Source organism: Bidens hawaiensis, unplaced genomic scaffold (genome assembly GCF_021521415.1).
Source record: "Bidens hawaiensis isolate Kalapana, Puna unplaced genomic scaffold, B.hawaiensis_p1.1 tig00040103_1, whole genome shotgun sequence".
NCBI classification, from domain to species: Eukaryota; Viridiplantae; Streptophyta; class Magnoliopsida; order Asterales; family Asteraceae; genus Bidens; species Bidens hawaiensis.
In genome coordinates, this window is record NW_027497073.1 from 101,473 (window position 1) to 107,472 (window position 6,000).

A 6,000-nucleotide genomic window follows, 5' to 3' on the forward strand; every position below is an offset into this window, starting at 1 on the left:
CCGACGGTTTGGTTTGGTTTCTGATTAACTGGTTCCGAATCGGTTTTCTTTTACACTTCAAGATATTGTTGCCTAATTTTTAAATAATTGTATTTTTGTAGTGTTGTATGGGCTAAGGAAGATAAAGATAATGGACCACCTAAAATTTTTGAACTGATGTTGATTTATTGGGTTGCTGAAGTGGATCTAATGGACCGAGTGCTGCTGGGTTTAAGAACTCAATCAAAAAGAGTTTAGATCCACGCTAAAATACCCAAAATACTTCATACACAACCCAATAGAGTTGCACAAACCGGGTATTTTTAGAAACCTAGCAGAACTGGTTTCGGGTATGGTTAACAGTTAAAACCTAGTCGGGTAGGAACTAGTTCTGGGTATAGTCGGGTATTTGATCGGGTTTTTTTTCAAGTTTCGGGTAGGGTAGGGTTTTGACCGGGTATTTCCGGGGGTTTTGACGGGTTGGGTCGGTTCCGTTTCTAACGAGAAATCCAATACCAGTCGTACCCGCGGTTGGGTTTTCTGTGCACCTCTACAACCCAACAATAAATACCTCTTGAGAGGATACCAAGACTGATGAAACTTGATACCCATGAAAAAAAGTTATAGTTTTAACTGTAACCTGAAACCTAACGCGAGCAAAACGCGATTACATTGTTAACCTGAATAACCTGACTACAGGTTTAAACTTAACTTCCGATTTTTATAGGCTTCAAACTTAGACGATGTTTTCTAATTTTCTCCATATGCTATTATCTTCCCATTCGGCGACTCGATTACTTACTCCTCCTATACCATAATTGGCATCTCCTTTTACATAAGCTCTAGTTCTCAAATAACATCAAGTTCTTGATTAAAACATTAAACGCTCAAGCAATTACTCATACAAGTGAAGGTGATCGTTTGTGTTACACGATTATGTTGCCTTGTTTTAGCAATGCACCTTTTTTAAATGTTACTCATATTCTCATTCATAACCCCGAATAACCGACTAACCCGACCCTGATAAAACCGATAGGGATTCTGGTTGGGTTTTAAAACTCAGCTAGCCCGACCTGGAAAAAAATAGGCCGTAACCCACAAAACACTGGGTCTACCGCTTGTGCTAAACTCAATTCGCTAGAAACTTGAAGATTGTTTTATAGTTTAACGATCACGTTTTGGTTATATATACAAAATATTTTTGCAATCAAAACAAAAATGTTATTACGCATTTTTTTTGGGTGTATTCCAAACTATTTTTATTACGCCATGCTAATTTTTTATGGACTAAAATTCTGTAAGGTTGCTGACCATGTTTATACTATCAAAACTCTATTAGTTATCAATAAAATCAAGTAATAGAAATATAGAAAACACGATAACGGATAGGAAGAGGATTTTCACGTGGGTACAACGTGATATTAAATATAATAAATAAATATATAATAAAATAAGTAAAAAAAATAATTATTTAAAGCCTAAGGTCTGATAATAGGAATGGCATGTTGGGCCGTTGTCTTTTTTACCCATTATTTTATGTTTAAACACAAGAATAATAAGTATTATCCATGTTTAGGGTCGTGATTTGAGATCGTGAATACGATGATGAAACCATATAATATTCTTTTTATATATGATATAAAATAGCTTATGTTTTCTTCGAAGGTTAGTTATATTTTTCTTTTTAAAAAGCGTTAGGGTCCTATGTATGAATGTGGTTATCCAGCTTCATGTTTTAAAATAGCTCATGTATTGTGGATTTGTGTCTCTTGTCTATACTTGAAATGCTGAACGAGAGTGCTTAGAGCATTCGTAATAGGGCGTTGCAACTTAACTTTAAAACGACCTAAACTGTCACGGACAGAATGTTTTTGGCTTTTTTTTTCTTTCCTCTTGATATTTTCTACTTTTCTCCATGACATTGTTGTCTACATGTGAGGGCTAATCACACTTTGTAATTAATTGCATCAATCAATCACATCTTTTCAATCTTCTTTTAAAAAAAACTGTTTGTTTAATTACATAAAATGTTATTTAATATCTGAGTTTGAAACCATTACGTATAAAACTGGAAAAAAAAACTCATATGTCTATGTGCGGGACATTTTTACAACCACTACGGATGCCTTATATCCGTATACTAAATGTAAACAAAATAGCAAATATATATTCTTTTTATATATAAAAAAAGACCTAATTTTTATCTGATTTAAGGCCTAAAATGGTTGAGCCGGCGGATATGGTGTAATAGTCCTCATTTTTATCTAAACATATAACGTTAATTTCTATCGGTGAAAATTAATTCCTGCCGTTTCTAAAAAAATAAAAACAAAAAGTTGCATTTTTCTTCAAACTTGACAACAAATTAAAGAATCTAGGTCATTCATATGTTAATAAAAAAACGATTCCGATTTGTTTATTTAAAAAGGGTCGGCTCAATGATGTTGGAGGCCTAAATTGAATTGAGATTTTGTGCCCCTTTTATAGTTTTATGATAATTAAAAAAAAACAAAAAGTAGTGCTGATAATGAGTCTCAAACTCATAACCTATAAGTTAGCAACAGACAAACTTATCACCAGACCAATAGACATATTTAGTTCTAATTCACTGATTAAATATATATCTATAAATATATTTTTTTCATTTGAAGACCTTAACTAAGTGTGTACCTAAAGTCCTGTATTCATTTCGCTGGCCTACGGACCACCCCTGTACTCAGCATATTACAATTTTAAGGGGATCATAATATAAATTAGCTTTTCCCATGTTATGCAGATCTTATGTCATGATCTAAGATCGCTAAAATTAGGTAAATTTCATTATTAAAAAACATACGAATATTCAAACGTGCGTGAAGCATGCATCATATCCCGTTCACACCACATCTATGATAAATTGGACTAATAAAAAAAAAGAATTATAACCGATTTATCTTTATCATGTGATATTTAAAAACATTTGTGTATGGGTGGAATTTTGAAAATTAATTATTTAGTTACTAAACGGATTTATAGTTGATACATTATACAAGATATCAATGTCAGATTTTATCGATTTTAAGAATACAAATAAAATTTTAATTAGCCACAAAAAAAATAGTTATTACATCAATTTTGTTTAAGAGGAAAAGTTTCTAATATGACTTGAAAGACAACTTAATCCTATTTGTACAAGTATGATGCCAAAACGATTGTGTAACCGAAAAATGTTTAAGGAGGGAATCTACCTATATTATTAAAGCAACACAATGAATCCACATGTCATTCAATTAGACCCTCCACATAGGCTGCCAAATGTACAAGTTTCTATTTTTACAATTTCTAATTCATGAATGATAAAATGAAAAATATGTTGGTGAGAATCGAACTCACTAACTTGCTTTTAAACTGTTTGTGGTTTACCAACTCAACTAGGTTGAATTGATGTTAGCATTTTCTTTTTCTTAATTGTTATAGATTCATAACATTCTATTTTGTTTTATTTTTTTAACCACCGTATATTACACAGGCTCTATCCTAGTATTACAAATTTATGTTCCACTTAGAGAAGAGGTGCAAGGACACAATAAACAAAATTCCATCCAATTTTGATTGCAAATCAAAGGTTTTTTATGTGCTAATAATCTTTATGTCTTTATAAAATTGTTTTCTTAAATAAGAGTACAACCAAAAGAAAACGGTAGGTGGATGCGTGTGATTCATTCATTAATTTCTAGGCCCATGTTAATTACATGATGCCATTCATCAGACTATACGGAGTGGGTGTCGATTTACCGTCCAACATCACACGTGGCTAGCGGCGCCGGCGGCAAACACCACCCCCCGTCTTCTTGGTGCCGCCTGGCGGTGAACTTTGTGTGGAAATTTCCCCGCTCAAAATGTTGCCGAACCTTGTATTTTCTATTTAGTTTATATAGCTACAAGCTTGTAACACAGTTGATAGACTAAGGTAAATATTTTTTCATGTTTTGTGTTCCTGGTTAATAATGGTGGCACTTGAATATTGGAAACCAAGGGGGGTGTTTGGTAGAGAATGAAGGGGGGTGTTTGGCAGGGAATACATACAAGACAACTTATATGGATGTACTTTTTATTTTTATTTATTTATTTATTTATTTATTTATTTTTACTTACGTTTATATATATATATATATATATATATATATATATTTTGTTTTTATTTTTTGTAATTTTATTTTTATTTTGAATGAATGTAACTTTGCTTTTATTTAGTTTTTAATTTTAGATACTATAAATTTATTTTAGTTATATTAATTAATTTTAGTTATATAAATTATTTTATTTGAAATATGAGGAAAGTGGTGAATCGGTGACCATTTCAATGGTATTGTGGATGAAAGTAGAGTAGAGTGAGATATGATGTGGCGCTGACGTGGCATTGTCAAATGGAAAGTAAAATGATATCCACACCTTTTAGTCTCATACATGCACTTCTGGTAATTGCAATATAAAACGTTTAACTTTTTTGGAATCTTTTTCATATAAATAGACTTAATAAGCGATATCAGGAAAACCAAAATAAGCAACATCAGCTAAAGATAGGACTGTTCAAAGGGTAAGATCCTACCCTTTTGCTTAATACCCTACCCGGACCCTTTACCCTTTTAGGAAGAAATGTGGACCCGAGACCCTACTCTATAAACAATAAAAGTGTCGGGTATAAATAAGGGTTTCAAGGGTCCAACCCTTTACCCTTTAAAGCAGTAATTGCAGCTTCTTTTCTGCATTTACTAGTTGCATATCTTAAATATGACTTTAATATATGAATCTTAGAACAATTATACTTTCATTTAATAACACGGTAAACTCTAACTTCGAAAGTTTATCAACCATTTGAACCGATGCAAATAATATTCACATTCACAAATTACATGTAGAGAACAATTCAGTGATTTTTACGCGCGCACACACACACACATATATATATATATATATGTTTCCGATCAGTAGTATGGTCTTTTATTTTTATTTTTCTTAGTATTTGAAAAATTTATGATGAATCATATATGAAATGCAAATCTCTCATACATTTCAGATTAATCGCGAATATGATGTATATCTATCTAGAAACTAGTAAACGGGTCAAGGGTTTGAAAAAGGGTCGGACCCTTAAAACCCTTTTACCCTTTAAGGTGAAATTTAAATACCCTTTACCCGACCCATATTATATATTCGGGTCTAATTAAGGGTTTTACGAGTCGGGTAAAAGGGTTTCAAGGGTTTGACCCTTATCTTGCTCACCCCTAGCTAAAGATGATGATGAAACGTTCACTTTCCTTACGTTTATGGTTCACAAAATTACTGCTGGTACTAGTCATCGTCACTTCTGGTCTCTATCTTAATTCTCTTCGTATAATTTCAGTTAATTTTACATTGTTTTAGTGCACATTTTAATGATCACCGAAAGAATAGTATATTGTGAGACCACATTGGTTGCGTTGCATTCTATGATATTAATTAGTGCTAGTTTGTAAATTGCAGTGATGACAAAAAGTACCGCTAATGATGAAGAAACTTTTGCTGATTGTTACAAAACAAGGAAGAACTTCAAGGGGAAATGTGCAGCTGCGGATGGTGATGCAAGCAAAAAATGTAACGATACTTGCAAAGAGGAAAGAGCAAATGTTGGAATTTGTATTAGGGGAGTTTGTTCATGTAAACATTGCTGACCCACAAATTTAGATCATATCCCTCATATTTTGAGCGGTATTTATAATGTAGTTTATAGATGAGAGTAAAAAGGTAATGATATTTCTATATATTTGAAATGTTATTATTCACTTTTTATAAGTTTTTAATACTTTTTAAAAGTGATTATGAATGAAAGAAAACGAAAAGGTAATAATAAATATATAAAAATACATCATTTAATTAAAAACCTAGAGATAAAAATTAGTGAATTCAAATGTAATAATTCAGTTTTTAAAGATAGAGAAAAAAGATGAATGCTCTAAAGTTGTAAAACAATAAATAAATAATAAACACGTTAAACCCAAGTAA